The sequence below is a fragment of the Amblyomma maculatum genome, chromosome 1 (genome assembly GCF_055883805.1).
Source record: "Amblyomma maculatum isolate TAMU_Amacu chromosome 1, ASM5588380v1, whole genome shotgun sequence".
Classification (NCBI taxonomy): domain Eukaryota; kingdom Metazoa; phylum Arthropoda; class Arachnida; order Ixodida; family Ixodidae; genus Amblyomma; species Amblyomma maculatum.
In genome coordinates this window covers 294,823,010-294,839,991 of record NC_139344.1, presented here as the reverse complement: position 1 = coordinate 294,839,991, position 16,982 = coordinate 294,823,010, and the positions used below count along the sequence as shown (strand labels likewise).

The following is a 16,982-nucleotide window of genomic DNA, read 5'->3' as shown; positions in this document are numbered from 1 at the left end:
CGGGCCACACTGGCATTGGCGGAAAAGGTAGCTGGGGTGCAGGTGGTGTCAGATATGCTGGTCCGTCCCGATTTGTGGGCTGGACCCAGGGCACCCGTCCCTGAGCGCACAACTGCGGTGGTGAGGTCACCTTTCCGAGGGCCAGGGGAGTGCACCCCTCTCCGAGGGCACCCGTTGTCATCTGCCCGCGCGCGCACAGGCTTTCGGTGCTCATGCCAGCATGTTCTGCCTGGCCAGAAACGGGTATTTGCTTGCTCTGCGCCGTGGTCTGGTGCCCCTGTAGGCGATGCTCCGTGCGGGTTTTCCGTCCCCCGCTCTCTCCGCCTAAAAAACGCTGCGCAAGCTCCACCAATTTGTTCGCCACTTGTCGGGCTGCTTCAGCACGGTAATGCAGACCATCCCTCGCCAATCCTCGGTCTCCCTGCAATCCTGCAGCCTCCACGAATGTGGCGCCTATAGATGAACACAACGTTTTCAGCTCGGCATTGAGCCGGGCAACGCGCGGCCTTGGGTCGACATCCCCAGCACACACCACTGGAAGGGCACAGATGACCAAATTCGGCGCATACGGGAACACATCGTCACGAATAGAACTGCACACCACCTCCGGCTCCACACCCTGTAGTATGTCGAACACTCCAACGTGAAGCACCACCAGGGACTCACGCAGCCGCCCGTGGCTCTGATAACGACGCAGCAAACACTGCGCATCGTGCACCGTCGCCCGTCGGACGTAGCGCCATTTCACACAATCTCGAGTGCCCAGCTGGCGGCGAAGGGCTCGCGCCAGGCGTGGGACGTTTGAGTCCCCGATGACACAGATTTCCCGTGAAGTCGGGGCCAGGGCGTCCCCCGCCCCCCTACGGGGCACCTTCTGACCAGCACACCTGCCTTCGTTCAAGGTGTTGTCCCTCCGTTTACTTCGGGGCCTGGGCTGCTGGCCGGCAGATGATCTCGTGGTGTCTGGTAGACCACCGCTGCTCGCCGCTGGCGTGATGCAACCCGTAGCAACGATATTCGGCCCGCTTTCTCCAGCCTTCATCTTTCTGCCGTCTGACCCAGTGCCGGTTGCGTGCAGTTTCGAGCGCTCGGTGGTCTGCTGCGACGTCGGGCATGCATCAGTTTGGGTGCTCAGTGTCCTTGCCTGGGCGTTGTTCTCCGGACTTCCCGCTGTGCACAAAAGGCTATTATTTAGCATGTCAACAGCTGTCGACTGGTGGTCGCTCGCCGCTTGCTCCTGCTGGATGTGCTCATCACCACCCCCTGTCAAAGGGGCATGGCCCACGATAGGGCCGTCCGTGGCCACTGCATGTAGCTCCCCGCTGGGCTGGGTCGAGGGTTTAGGCAGGACACGCACCTGGGGTCCCTGGTCGGGCGCCAAGTCGGCAGCGCCATCCCCGTGTGTGAGCGGTAACCCCCTTGCCTGCTGCGGTGCCCGTGCGGCGTCTCGCCGAAGTGTCCTCACCTCCTCCTCCGCCGCGCATAGCCTGGTACTGAGCGCCTCCAACCGCACACACAGCTTGCAAGTAAACGAGACCGCTGCATTGGCTGTCTGAAGATCCTCAAAGTCGGTCTCGTCGAGGTAGACCCATCTCTGGCAGCCGTCGCATTGCACCATCTGTGCGTCCGTGCGCTCTCGCCTCTTTGAGCTTCGCCCCATCACCGCGCGGGACAACAGGAGAGCCGGTGGAATCAGAGGGGGGAGGAACCGGTTCGGGATGAGGGAGCACTGTTGCTGCGCCGAACCTGAGCTAGCTTAGGCCTACATCACTTTTCCCTGCATAGCCTTGCATCCTCCACGATATCACAGCAATTCAGCATTTAACGCCGTCTCGCACAGACGCAGCAGGGACCCTGCACAGCTCGGTCACCCCGTCACACATTCCAAACTCCCGCACAGGCTATCGTAGCAGACGATCGCAGCGTGCGTCCCACGAGGGTAACAAACAAACAACCTGTTACACGAAGCGCCCCCTGGCCGATGGTGCAGCAGTCATCGCAAAAAGAGACCAGGGGCCCGATCCTCGATATTCGCCTTCCCCTGGCGGCGCCATATTGTCTTTCTGATTGGCTCTGAAAAGAGTCACGTGCTTCAAACTTGTGGCGCGAAACCATCAGTTGAGGCAAGCACTTTTAGCGGGTACGTCAAAATGACGTAGCCGTGAAAATTGATTTCAACCGGAGCTATCCTTGTTGCCTGGATGACAAATACGAATGATTTTGGAGTGGAAGCAAAGTTACTGATGGTGGTTTGGAGAACACTTACGCTCGATTAACCAATGTGATGAAAATAATGGCATACTGGGAAGGAGCGGATGCTCAAATTTGATTGGCTGGAGCTATGTCACGTGAAACACGTGATACGCAAGCATATTTAGATTACGTCAAATTGACGCGTCATGACGTAACTGATGTGCCGCCATTACCGAAAATGCTGACGTTTGGCCGCCATAATTTCGCCGAGTGGCGAGGTGCCCGAATTATGCTAATGAGACTATGGCGACAGGCAAGCTGATTTATGCAGCCGTTAGCCTACCGTAGTTTCTTAGCTTGTTATTAAAAGTAAAAGGATAACTTTATATACACATTGCATGGCTTTTAAACGCAATAGAAAGGTAAATTATGAGCGCGTATGAAATAAAGGACGCTTGAGACAATCTGTAATGGGGGCAGAAGCTTGCGGCCGCGTGACGGCGCTAACTGCTTTCTTATTTCAAACCCTTTCTTCCCATGGTAAGAAATCATTGGTCTGTGCGGTTATGATAACCCAGCAATGGCGGCGGCCATGGAGGGAGGCATGAAGGGAGGTACGCTTTCATTATAGTGAACTAGAATATATATTCTAGTTCACTATAGCTTACATGGAGGAAAGAAAGAACTTGTACGCTTATGAGTGGTCTTCGTGCCGTTCGTCGTCTGCAAGTAGTGATCGAGGAGCATTGTTGAAAGATAGCTCGTCAGTACAGTCAGATCAGTCATCTGACGAGGAGTGTAGTGTGGCGGCTTTGCAAGCTCCGAGGCGAGAATTGTCCTGCGCTCGGAATGTTGAACTGTTGAGCTACTGGTGCTTCGGGTGTGATCGCCAGTGGTGAACGCCTCTGATGTTGGATGGCACGAAATGTATTCGTTCGGCCGAGCGACAAGCTCCCGGAATGTGTCGGGCTTCTCGATGGGTGTCGACCAGCAAGGCAACGCAGTCAGTCTGCTGGAAATGGTGCAGCACGTCGAGCATCACAGAGGTAAGTGCAATAAGAAAACCTGTAAAGGTGACTGTTCATACAGCGTCATTCGCATTCAAGTTGTACGCAGGCGGGAAATGACTGAAGATTAAAGGAATACTCACAGGACGCATGCGGCGAATCCGATATTTTTAATCAGCACTTTGCGTTGCTTTTAGCTGCATATTTCTACGACGCATTATAATTTTCTTCAACTTCTCTACACTGCACGAACTTAAAAAAAAAAAAAAAAAAACTGAGTGTGCTTGTAGTTGTCAAGATTTCTTGGTTAATGGTTTCGACGACCGAGAAAGGAAAAACAAGTGAAATCGCCTGATATAAGTCATAACACGATCTGTCGGGCTAGTTGGTAACGATCCATATGTATCAGCAGCGCGAACTGAAGTTGCAAGTTCAGCGCTCTGTCCTTCTTATTCTTCTTTTCCTCTGATTGTGTTCGCGCTGCTGATACATATGATATAAGTCGTTCCTTTAATTGCAAAAAAAGAAAGAAAAAGTTAGCCACAATACAATTTCCGCCACCAAGCCGTCTTTACCTGTTACGGAAATGGTTCACTTAGGTTTAGGTTTTGCACTGACCATTTCTTGCATTCATAGATTACACTTTACCGCAGCCTAGCTTGTAGCTTTGATGATTTTGAATGTTCCTGTGCCATGCGTGTTTGATATTTTATTTGCATATAATTTAGGCACTAAACATTTGCAGGTGATCGTGTGGACCTTGTGCAGCCGTTGCAGCACTTCCAATCCGAGTCATCATGTGGTCGAGAAGTCCTGGGGCCATATTCAACATCATTAACCTCTCTGCTAGGCTTGTATAATCTGGGAGGCCACGCCTTGTCCCTGGACGGCCACATCAGATGTGAAGTGCTATGCAGATGGACAGCTCTTTTTGAAGATCGTTACAGCTTGTAGTGTGTGCAGATCACATGACATTGACGCCACCTGCAAATGGTAATCGCAGCAGGAACATCAACAAGTACAAGGAAGGGGACGTGCAACATTTATATTAACTCGGACAGGAACAACTTGATCACCTGCACTTGAGATTTTCACTCGCTGTCATGATTTTGATATATGCCACAAGTGATCAATGTGCACATTCTTACTGCTTCATGTTCGATAGCATACTGCTGAAAAGCCGTCCAAGTCTTAATTTTTTCTTTGGTTTTGAGATATAACCATCTCTTTGGTGTACATTTTGTTGATAGCATGTGCAAGAACCAAGTTCAGCTTTGGGGTGGCGCAGTGGTTACGGCGCTCGATTATTGTTCCCAAAGACGCGGGATCGAATCCCGGCCTCGGCGGCCGCTTTTCGATGGAGGTGAAAAGCAAGGCGCCCATGTGCTGTGCGATGTTAGTGCACATTAGTGCGATGTTAGAACCCCAGGTGGTCGAAATTTCCGGAGCCTTCCACTACGACGTCTCTCATAGTCTGAGTCGCTTTGGGACGTTAAACCCCACAAACCAAACCAAACCTTTCCTTGGTGCTATAATTTTTTGTCTACCATCTGTAGACATACTGAGTGTATTCTACAAGTGCTGTGGCCCTTGCTGAGAGCTGTCATTCTTTGTTGTATACTTTGCTTTTTTGTGTTCTGCTTAAACTCAGTGTGCATTTTATTAAGTGCTTCATGTCAATGAAACACAGGAAGGTACAAAAACGTTCTCCTTCTACCTCCAGAAGTGCCATTCTGAGTAGGACATGCGGGCAGCAACAGTTCACAATTCACTTTGGTGTTTGTGGCAAGCAGGCAGCCTGCGATGTACTACTTCAGTGAGAATATTTGACATACGTGCACCCTGGTGGATGTGTCTGCAGTCGTTTACCATAGCAGAGTCCATTTCGTTACACCTATCTTGTGTGCTACTAGGGTGAAATGTGAGGTGCCCACTGTGTTTTTCCACAAACTGCAGAGTGAAGCGAGCTGTGTTTCTTTGTATTTGGTTGCCTTTATGCTTGTTTTCTATTGCTTCCTTCATATGCTGAATGTAGATGAACAGCAATCAACTAGTTTTCCCAAGGATAATTTGTGCATCTATTTGGTGGTCATTGTCTTTCATTGTTGTATGCACGGAAAATGAGGCCCCCGCCAACTTGTCAACCCATTTTGGCAATTTTAGATTCCACTTTTGCAAAATTTGCCAGTTTCATTTTGCACTGCAATTACTGATGCTTTGTAGTGATGTTAATCAAGATCCCAGATAACCTGTTTAACCTCTGCATCATTTGTGTGGCTCGGCGATCAATGAACATTTTTGTATTCTTCAGTTTTTTCACAAAGGCAACTATTGACTTCTCTGTTTTGTAACTAGGTGATGTTGATGTGCATGTGCACCCACTGGCAAAAGTTCTTGAAGGTGGCTTCGCAGGGGAAAGAATGCATTCATTTGTGTACGGGATAAATTGCTTGACATTTCATGTTTCACTATATAACTCATAGTCACAATAATGATGCACAAGCGCAGGAGTGAAATAAAAACTTTTTGATAAGATTGTCCTTCATAAATTTTTGACTGCAGCTCTACAAAATGCTTTGCTCCTTTTGTGCATTGCTACATATCTTGTTCCATAAAATACCTCCCTCCATGATAGCGTTGTGTGTAGTCCTTCCATACCTCTATTATGAGGCTGCTATCTGGGCCATTTGCTTCTTGACACATTCTTGCTGCTGCCACATGCCCTCCGGCACTCACATATGTTAAAAGAGGGTTGGTAAAGCTCACATATTCATGCTCTAAGCCACTGGAGACTGGCTTCATCACTCGAGATGTTTATCGAATGATTGCAGCTGTGTATAACTGCTTCATTACTTTTTTTCTGTTAGTTGCTTTCGTAGCCTTCATTGTTCTTTGTGAGCTTTAAATAGAGAATTTTAAGGAAGGGGCACAAATTTTATGCCAATCACTTTCATTTCATTTATGTAGAAGCACTTTCAAGGAAACTTGTGTTTCATCATCACTTTTCAACATTTTGTACCATTGTGCTAGTACTGAGTTGTATAACTTTTTGCTCTCATAAGTGACAGCTGCGCTAGTTTCACTTACACCTATCCTATTGTCGCATGTGTTTTCTATGTTATCTAGTATCCCTATGCTTTCCTATTATATCAGCTTCAGCAATCCTCTCTGCATTTAACCCTCGGAATGTGTTGCATATTTTGCACGTCTGCTATGTGTACAGCCTAAATTGAACACCACAATATATTCTTAAGATTGCATTTAAAAGATAACTTCCTGAAGGTACAATTCTATTGAACACAGTAGATGTCATACTATCCATAAGTGAGCCATTCTTTTTCATGATGTATTGAAGAATTTGTGAACAAAGCGATTTCATTTTATCTTGACCACATTCATCTGTTGTTTCTGTGGTACAGCCTCTGCCACAGCTGCATCTATAACTCGGCTGTTGACACTGTGGTCAAATGTCTTGCGAGCCAGCAGAGCCTAATGTAGCGTAGATGTTCAGCTATTGGCTTCTTGCTTTTTTTTTTTTGATGCAGCAACGTTAAAGCCTCTTTTCTGCACAAAACGCGACGTTGTGAGTGGAAAATCTTGGGCACATTTCAGACAGGTGACATGGCCGAGTACTCAGTGTGATGTCTCTGGCTTTACCTTTGAGATGAATGTGTGAAGTGATAAACCTTGCAGGATCTTTGGGTAATAAGACAGGCAACCCTTAGGCCATGGAAACGCATCCATACTGCTTGGTTAGAGTGGGCTTTATAGGTATCTAGACAAGTGGTCTTCCACATAATTGGATAACTTACAGGTATATGCTACTGATATGTATCATAGAATAAATACTAGATGTTAGCAGTAGCAAAGTCGATTCACATGAATGAGAGTCTGCAGACAGAAGCCATAAAAGCTGTTGTGTCATAGCGGTAAATGCTGAGCTTGCGTGTCCCCAAAATTGTTTTTAGAGCATGAAGTTTTCAAGTGCTGTGCTGGTTTGCCTGATAGCCGTCACATTGAGTGACTTGCTGAAATAATGCTTAAGGCTTGTCTTCCTGAGACAAACATTTCTCCTTTTTGGTAGACTGCATAAAGGGAACATTCTAGGTGTGGCAGGCATTTATGCACAGATAAAATCATTCTTACACACACTATAACTACCTTTGCCCTGTCCATAACAGAATCAGGGAATACTTGCTCTGTCCCAGGTGCCGACTACCATTTAAATGACGTTGAGTTCCATAATCTTTGATACTGGTAATACTGCGGAACGCATAGCATCCCTTGACTGTAGTTGCAGCCTAGTGGTTTGAGCATTTGGGGACCAATCCTCAGTGGTGTTGGGTACTCATTGGTAAAACAGTGGGTGCTTGCTTTGCTGGTGTTGGGGTTATCTTGGGCCAAACACTTGGAGAATGGGTTTTTGACCCTATCTTGTGTTCCCTTGCTTTGTATAACTAATTTCTCTTCTTTGGTCTCCAAGGCCGTGCCACCTTTCAGATATGGCGATGAGCTGTACAAGTACAACAATACTGTAATTACTTGAATGTGTGACAGCCTTTCATTTTAGGCTGTGTATTGTAGAGTGTGCAGTGCTGTAAATAAATTTTGTATTGTTTTGTATATTGTAATTTTCAGTTTTCAGTTTTCTTATAAGCAAGGCTTCATGTCAGGTGCATGTAAAAAAAAATGCCAAAAAGTACCGAAAGCAAATGATACACCAATTGTTAGTCAACGACGAGCTGTTTAAAGCTACAGGGAATGTGTTACGTGAGTAGCAGGTCTCTTAAAGTGTGCATGTTTTACCAAAATAAAGGACAGAAGCTATACTGCAACCTGTTGGAAGAACCATGCATACAAGACGCACTAGCTGCAAATCATACGCTCATTTAAATCACGTTTAGTTTTCCAATGATATGCAATCAGAATGTCGAAAAAGTAAATTTCATGCTTTATTCCCATATTTATGCCCGTATTCAGGTGAGGTTCATTTGAGCATGTTTTTGAGTCAGAGTGTAGAGAGTGGATGTTAGACAGTTGCACGTTGGACATTATGCATTGCTGGAAGAGCACACAGGGGATGGCACAGCCAATACAAATCATACAGTATTATCACCTGGCATTAATGAACCTTTGCCAAAAAATCCAGAACACCACCCTGATGTGCTGCAGGCCACATTGCTGCAGGCCTTGCAATTCATGCCTCTTTTTGTCGAATATTGTTCCTGTGCATGCTTCTGTTTTTCTTTTTTGTTGCTGTTACTTTTTACTTACGGTGTCTTTAAAGTCACGCTTGCTTTCCCCTTTGGCTCCCTTGCTTCACCCAGAGACAGGTTCGGGCTTTGTGTATATAGCATGTGCACTGGTTAATGTGTGCATAAATGCTACATTCAGTTGACAATTGCTTCAAGAAAATGGTTTCCGTACTGCATCTAGCTCATTGTAATTAGGCATCATATATCATATTCACTCTTCATGTCTGTTCCTTCACTTCCTGATCGTCAAATAGTATATGTGAAGGCATATCTCTAGCCGACCTCATCACCCTTCTCTCCTCTGAGGAATCATGCTGCACTGAAAGAAAGTGCCGGATGCTATTGCAAGTGCAAAACTGGTAAACAGTAGCAAAGGAACTAGGCTGTACCTGACAAATTTTGTTTCTCTTGTGACATTGTGGTGTGATGTGCACCTGCATCAGACGAGCAGTGTTGCTACTTTTATAAAATGCTTTTATGCAACATGCTCAGAAACCAAGCAAAATAATACCGACAGCTTTTTTTTTTTATTATTATTATTTTAACGAGGCATCTGCCACAACAGAGTGACACACTCTGCATGCGGTGAAATGTGCATACAGCGTGCTATGTCTAATTCAGGGCACATTAAATGCCATCAGCGTGAAAGCTAACCTGTTGCTGCCAGTGGGCATCTGGATACACTTTTCATTGCATTTTCATTGCTGCCAGAAAATCTTATCTGCTTATTTTTGCGGCTGCGTGAAAACGTCCCCGCCGCGATGGCTCAGTAATGATTATAGACGCTCGGCTCTCTGACCCGCAATATGTGCGTAGCCCAGCTACGACGATCGCATTTCGATGGAATTAACACGCTAAAGGTGGTCCGATGTCAGCGCATGCTAAGATCGCCAGATATATGGCCTAATCGAGCTCTCCACTATGTGTGTTTTCACTACGCCGCTCCAGTCGGGCCGATATCCGCACGCTACGCCACAGAAGCCGACACGTATACCCGGCCGTAGCAGACTTGCTAACATGATGGAAACGGTGGGCTGCCGCAGGCAGTTTCCAACGACAGTGATACCCTGAGAAGGCCAGCGTTGTCGTCAGATAGGTGCGTTTCTTCTCTAGAGGCAACTGCAGCCCGAAAATCTGTTGGGCGCTTCCAATTCTCAGTATTCGTAAACAAATTCTTTAATCCTGATACTCGCCGATTTCTCTGCGCGACTAAGTCCATAAATGAAACACGGACAGCTAGCAACATGCAGGCATCTCAAGTGAGGCATCGCTCACACTTGACGACCGGCTGTTTGTGGGGTTTGCGTCGAGTACCGCCGTTCGCTCAGCCTAGCTGCTGGTGGACGTCCGACAGCGTGTGTACTATGATGCACTGTGGTCGCAACTACCGTTACTATAATAGTACAGTACAGCCGCAATGTATACGTAAGTATCTCACTATCTCCTCAGCCTTGCCCTGCCGCGCGACGCGTGTATGCAGCGTAAACACTGTTCGCACCGACCCTTCAGCTTCTTGGCATCGCAGCGTTGGCATTTTTGTAATCGGCGCCAAGTAGCAGACGACGGCGTTATTTTTTGTAACTTTTTTCCTTGTTTTTTAAATTTCGTCATCAATTTCTGTTTATACGCGTTTTAGCGCCGCCCCAATATTTACGTCACGGGTACGTCACAACATGGCCGAAAAGGCGAATATCGAGGATCGGGCCCCAGCCCGATCCTCGATATTCGCCTTCCCCTGGCGGCGCCATATTGTCTTTCTGATTGGCTCAGAAAAGAGTCACGTGCTTCAAACTTGTGGCGCGAAACCATCAGTTGAGGCAAGCACTTTTAGCGGTTACGTCAAAATGACGTAGCCGTGAAAATTGATTTCAACCGGAGCTATCCTTGTTGCCTGGATGACAAATACGAATGATTTTGGAGTGGAAGCAAAGTTACTGATGGTGGTTTGGAGAACACTTACGCTCGATTAACCAATGTGATGAAAAATAATTGCATACTGGGAAGGAGCGGATGCTCAAATTTGATTGGCTGGAGCTATGTCACGTGAAACACGTGATACGCAAGCATATTTGGATTACGTCAAATTGACGCGTCATGACGTAACTGACGTGCCGCCATTACCGAAAATGCTGACGTTTGGCCGCCATAATTTCGCCGAGTGGCGAGGTGCCCGAATTATGCTAATGAGACTATGGCGACAGGCAAGCTGATTTATGCAGCCGTTAGCCTACCGTAGTTTCTTAGCTTGTTATTAAAAGTAAAAGGATAACTTTATATACACCTTGTATGGCTTATTAAACGGAATAGAAAGGCAAATTATGAGCGCGTATGAAATAAAGGACGTTTGAGACAATCTCTAATGGGGGCAGAAGCGTGCGGCCGCGTGACGGCGCTACCTGCTTTCTTATTTCAAACCCTTTCTTCCCCATGGTAAGAAATTATTGGTCTGCGCGGTTATAATAACCCAGCAATGGCGGCGGCCATGGAGGGAGGTACGCTTACGAGTGGTCTTCGTGCCGTTCGTCGTCTGCAAGTAGTGATCGAGGATTTGCTGCAGCACAGCAATGCTGTCAAATTGTCTTGAAAGATAGCTCGTCAGTACAGTTAGATCTGAGGAGTGTAGTGTGGCGGCTTTGCAAGCTCCGAGGCGAGAATTGCCCTGCGCTCGGAGTGTTGAACTGTTGAGCTACTGGTGTTTCGGGTGGAATCGGCAGTGGTGAACGCCTCTGATGTAGGATGGCACGAAATGTATTCGTTCGGCCGAGCAACGAGCTCCTGGAATGTGTCGGGCTTCTCGATGGGTGTCGACCAGCAAGGCAACGCAGTCAATCTGCTGGAAATGCTGCAGCACGTCGAGCATCACAGAGGTAAGCGCAATAGGAAAACCTGCAAAGGTGACTGTTCATACAGCGTCATTCGCATTCAAGTTGTACACAGGCGGGAAATGACTGAAGATTAAAGGAATACTTACAGGACGCATGCGGCGAATCCGATATTTTTAATCAGCACTTTGCGTTGCTTTTAGCTGCCTATTTCTACGACGCATTATAATTTTCTTCAACTTCTCTACACTGCACGAACTAAAAAAAAAAAAAAAAAAAAATCCTGAGTGTGCTCGTAGTTGTCAAGATTTCTTGGCTAATGGTTTCGACGACCGAGAAAGGAAAGACATGTGAAATCGCCTGATATAAGTCGTTCCTTTAGTTGCAAAATAGAAAAAGTTAACCTTCGCACTACAATTTCCGCCACTAACCCGTCTTTACCTGTTACGGAAATGGTTCACTTAGGTATTGCACTGACCATTTCTTGCATTCATAGATTACACTTTACCGCAGCTTAGCTTGCAGCATTGATGATTTTGAATGTTCCTGTGCCATGCGTGTTTGATATTTTATTTGCATATAATTTAGGCACTAAACATTTGCAGGTGATCGTGTGGACCTTGTGCAGCCGTTGCAGCACTTCCGATCTGAGTCATCATGTGGTGAGAAGTCCTGGGGCCATATTCAACATCATTAACCTCTCTGCTAGGCTTGTATAATCTGGGAGGCCACGCCTTGTCCCTGGACGGCCACATCAGATGTGAAGTGCTATGCAGATGGACAGCTCTTTTTGAAGATCGTTACAGCTTGTAGTGTGTGCAGATCACGTGACATTGACGCCACCTGCAAATGGTAATCGCAGCAGGAACATCAACAAGTACAAGGAAGAGGACATGCAACATTTATATTAACTTGTACAAGAACAACTTGATCACCTGCACTTGAGATTTTCACTCGCTGTCATGATTTTGATATATGCCACAAGTGATCAATGTGCACATTCTTACTGCTTCATGTTTGATAGCGTACTGCTGAAAAGCCGTCCAAGTCTTAATTTTTTCTGTGGTTTTGGGATATAACCATCTCTTTGGTGTACATTTTGTTGATAGCATGTGCAAGAACCAAGTTCAGCTTTGGGGTGGCGCAGTGGTTACGGCGCTCGACTACTGTTCCCAAAAACGCGGGCGGCGGCTGCTTTTCGATGGAGGCGAAAAGCAAGGCGCCCGTGTGCTGTGCGATATTAGTGTACATTAAAGAACCCCAGGTGGTTGAAATTTCTGGAGCCCTCCACTACGGTATCTCTCATAGCCTGAGTCACTTTGGGACGTTAAACCCCACAAACCAAACCTTTCTTTGGTGCTATAATTTTTTGTCTACCATCTGTAGACATACTGAGTGTATTCTACAAGTGCTGTGGCCCTCGCTGAGAGCTGTCATTCTTTGTTGCTTACTTTGCTTTTTTGTGTTGTGCTTAAACTCAGTGTGCATTTTATCAAGTGCTTCATGTCAATGAAATGCAGGAAGGTACAAAAACGTTCTCCTTCTACCTCCAGAAGTGCCATTCTGAGTAGGACTTGCGTGCACATATAGTTCACAATTCACTTTGGTGTTTGTGGCAAGCAAGCAGTCTGCGACATACTACTTCAGTGAGAATATTTGACATACGTGTACCCTGGTGGATGTGTCTGCAGTCGTTTACCGTAGCAGAGTCCATTTCGTTACACCTATCTTGTGTGCTACTAGGGTGAAACGTGAGGTGCCCACTGTGTTTTTCCACAAACTGCAGAGTGAAGCGAGCTGTGCTTCTTTGTATTTGGTTGCCTTTATGCTTGTTTTCTATTGCTTCCTTCATATGCTGAATGTAGATGAACAGCAATCAACTAGTTTTCCCAAGGATAATTTGTACATCTATTTGGTGGTCATTGTCTTTCATTGTTGTATGCACGAAAAATGAGGGCCCCGCCAACTTGTCAACCCATTTTGGCAATTTTAGATTCCACTTTTGCAAAATTTGCCATTTTCACTTTGCACTGCAATTACAGATGCTTTTTAGTCATGTTAATCAAGATCCCAGATAACCTGTTTAACCTCTGCATCATTTGTGTGGCTCGGCTATCAATGAACATTTTTGTATTCTTCACTTTTTTCACAAAGGCAACTATTGACTTCTCTGTTTTGTAACTAGGTGATATTGATGTGCATGTGCACCCACTGGCAAAAGTTCTTGAAGGTGGCTTCGCAGGGGAAAGAATGCATTCATTTGTGTACGAGATAAATTGCTTGACATTTCATGTTACACTATATAACCCATAGTCACAATAATGATGCACAAGCGCAGGAATGAAATAAAAACTTTTTGATAAGATTGTCCTTCATAAATTTTTGACTGCAGCTCTACAAAATGCTTTGCTCCTTTTGTACATTGCTACATATCTTGTTCCATAAAATATCTCCCTCCATGATAGCGTTGTGTGTAGACCTTCCATACCCCTATGATGAGGCTGCTATCTGGGCCAGTTGCTTCTTGACACATTCTTGCTGCTGCCACATGCCCTCCGGCACTCACATATGTTAAAAGAGGGTTGGTAAAGCTCACATATTCATGCTCTAAGCCACTGAAGCATGGCTTCATCACTTGAGATGTTTATCGAATGATTGCAGCTGTGTATAACTGCTTCATTATTTTTTTTTTCTGTTAGTTGCTTTTGTAGCCTTATCTTCATTGTTCTTTGTGAGCTTTAAATTGAGAATTTTAAGGAAGGGGCATAAATTTTATGCCAATCACTTTCATTTCATTTATGTAGAAGCACTTTCAAGGAAACTTGTGTTTCATCATCGCTTTTCAACATTTTGTACCATTGTGCTTGTACTGAGTTGTATAACTTTTTGCTCTCATAAGTGACAGCTGCACTAGTTTCACTTACACCTATCCTATTGTCACATGCGTTTTCTACGTTATCTAGTATCCCTATGCTTTCCTATTATATCAGCTTCAGCAATCCTCTCTGCATTTAACCCTCAGAATGTGTTCCATATTTTGCACGTCTGCTATGTGTACAGCCTAAATTGAACACCACAATATATTCTTAAGATTGCATTCAAAAGGTAACTTCCTGAAGGTGCAATCCTATTGAACACAGTAGACGTCATACTATCCATAAGTGAGCCATTCTTTTTCATGATGTATTGAAGAATTTGTGAACAAAGCGATTTCATTTTATCTTGACCACATTCATCTGTTGTTTCTGTGGTACAGCCTCTGCCACAGCTGCATCTATAACTTGGCTGTTGGCACTGTGGTCAAATGTCTTGCGAGCCAGCAGATCCTAATGTAGCGTAGACGTTCAGCTATTGGCTTCTTGCTCTTTTTTTTTGATGCAGTAACGTTAAAGCCTCTTTTCTGCACAAAACGTGATGTTGTGAGTGGAAAATCTTGGGCACATTTCAGACAGGTGACATGGCCGAGTACTCAATGTGATGTCTCTGGCTTCACCTTTGAGATGAATGTGTGAGGTGATAAACCTTGCAGGATCTTTGGGTAATAAGACAGGCAACCCTTAGGCCATGGAACCGCATCCGTACAGCTTGGTTAGAGTGGGCTTTATAGGTATCTAGACAAGTGGTCTTCCACATAATTGGATAACTTACAGGTATACGCTACTGATATGTATCATAGAATAAATACTAGTTGTTAGCAGTAGCAAAGTCGATTCACATGAATGAGAGTCTGCAGACAGGAGCCATAAAAGCTGTTGTGTCATAGCGGTAAATGCTGAGCTTGCGTGTCCCCACAATTGTTTTTAGAGCATGAAGTTTTCAAGTGCTGTGCTGGTTTGCCTGATAGCCGTCACATTGAGTGACTTGCTGAAATAATGCTTAAGGCTTGTCTTCCTGAGACAAACATTTCTGCTTTTTGGTATACTGCATAAAGGGAACATTCTAGGTGTGGCAGGCATTTATGCACAGATAAAATCATTGTTACACACACTATAACTACCTTTGCCCTGTCCATAACAGAATCAGGGAATACTTGCACTGTCCCAGGTGCCGACTACCATTTAAATGACGTTGAGTTCCATAATCTTTGATACTGGTAATACTGCGGAACGCATAGCATCCCTTGACTGTAGTTGCAGCCTAGTGGTTTGAGCATTTGGGGACTAATCCTCAGTGGTGTTGGGTACTCATTGGTAAAACAGTGGGTGCTTGCTTTGCTGGTGCTATCTTGGGCCAAACACTTGGAGAATGGGTTTTTGACCCTATCTTGTGTTCCCTTGCTTTGTATAACTAATTTCTCTTCTTTGGTCTCCAAGGCCGTGCCACCTTTCAGATATGGCGATGAGCTGTACAAGTACAACAATACTCTAATTACTTGAATGTGTGACAGCCTTTCATTTTAGGCTGTGTATTGTAGAGTGTGCAGTGCTGTAAATAAATTTTGTATTGTTTTGTATATTGTAATTTTCAGTTTTCTTATAAGCAAGGCTTCATTTCAGGTGCATGTAAAAAAAAAATGCCAAAAAGTACCGAAAGCAAATGATACACCAATTGTTAGTCAACGACGAGCTTTTTAAAGCTACAGGGAATGTGTTACGTGAGTAGCAGGTCTCTTAAAGTGTGCATGTTTTGCCAAAAGGACAGAAGCTATACTGCAACCTGTTGGAAAAACCATGCATACAAGACACACTAGCTGCAAATCATACGCTCATTTAACTCACGTTTAGTTTTCCAATGATATGCAATCAGAATGTCGAAAAAGTAAATTTCATGCTTTATTCCCATATTTATGCCCGTATTCAGGTGAGGTTCATTTGAGCATGTTTTTGAGTCAGAGTGTAGAGAGTGGATGTTAGACAGTTGCACGTTGGACATTATGCATTGCTGGAAGAGCACACAGGGGATGGCAAAGCCAATACAAATCATACAGTATTATCACCTGGCATTAATGAACCTTTGCCAAAAAATCCAGAACACCACCCTAATGTGCTGCAGGCCACATCAGCCTTGCAATTCATGCCTCTTTTTGTCTAATATTGTCCCCGTGCATGCTTCTGTTTTTCTTTTTTGTTGCTGTTACTTTTTACTCACGGTGTCCTTAAAGTCACGCTTGTTTTCCCCTTTGGCTCCCTTGCTTCACTCAGAGACAGGTTCGGGCTTTGTGTAGCATGTGCACTGGTTAATGTGTGCATGAATGCTACATTCAATTGACAATTGCTTCAAGAAAATGGTTTCCATACTGCATCTAGCTCATTGTAATTAGGCATCATATATCATATTCACTCTTCATGTCTGTTCCTTCACTTCCCGATCGTCAAATAGTATATGTGAAGGCATTTCTCTAGCCGACCTCATCACCCTTCTCTCCTCTGAGGAATCTTGCTGCACTGAAAGAAAGTGCCGGATGCTATTGTAAGTGCAAAACTCGTAAACAGTAGCAAGGAACTAGGCTGTACCTGACAAATTTTGTTTCTCTTGTGACATTGTGGTGTGATGTGTACCTGCATCAGACGAGCAGTGTTGCTACTTTTATAAAATGTTTTTACGCAGCATGCTCAGAAACCAAGAAGAATAATGCCGACAGTTTTTTTTTATTTTAACGAGGTAATTAATACATCTGCCACAACATAGTGACACACTCTGCATGCGGTGAAATGTGCATACAGCGTGCTATGTCTAATTCAGGGCACATTAAATGCCATATCAGC

General features: G+C 45.1%; 2 long non-coding RNA genes across 2 annotated transcripts; both read left to right on the top strand.

The window, feature by feature from the left end:
- Positions 1–2,640: 2,640 nt before the first annotated feature.
- LOC146206833 (uncharacterized) lies at positions 2,641–8,035 on the top strand. The gene is made up of 2 exons (XR_014704528.1): positions 2,641–3,239; positions 3,946–8,035. It is a non-coding gene; the product is annotated as an uncharacterized LOC146206833 (long non-coding RNA).
- A 2,626-nt stretch (positions 8,036–10,661) lies between these two features.
- Positions 10,662–14,209, top strand: LOC146206832 (uncharacterized). The gene is made up of 2 exons (XR_014704527.1): positions 10,662–11,322; positions 11,883–14,209. It is a non-coding gene; the product is annotated as an uncharacterized LOC146206832 (long non-coding RNA).
- Positions 14,210–16,982: the final 2,773 nt, after the last annotated feature.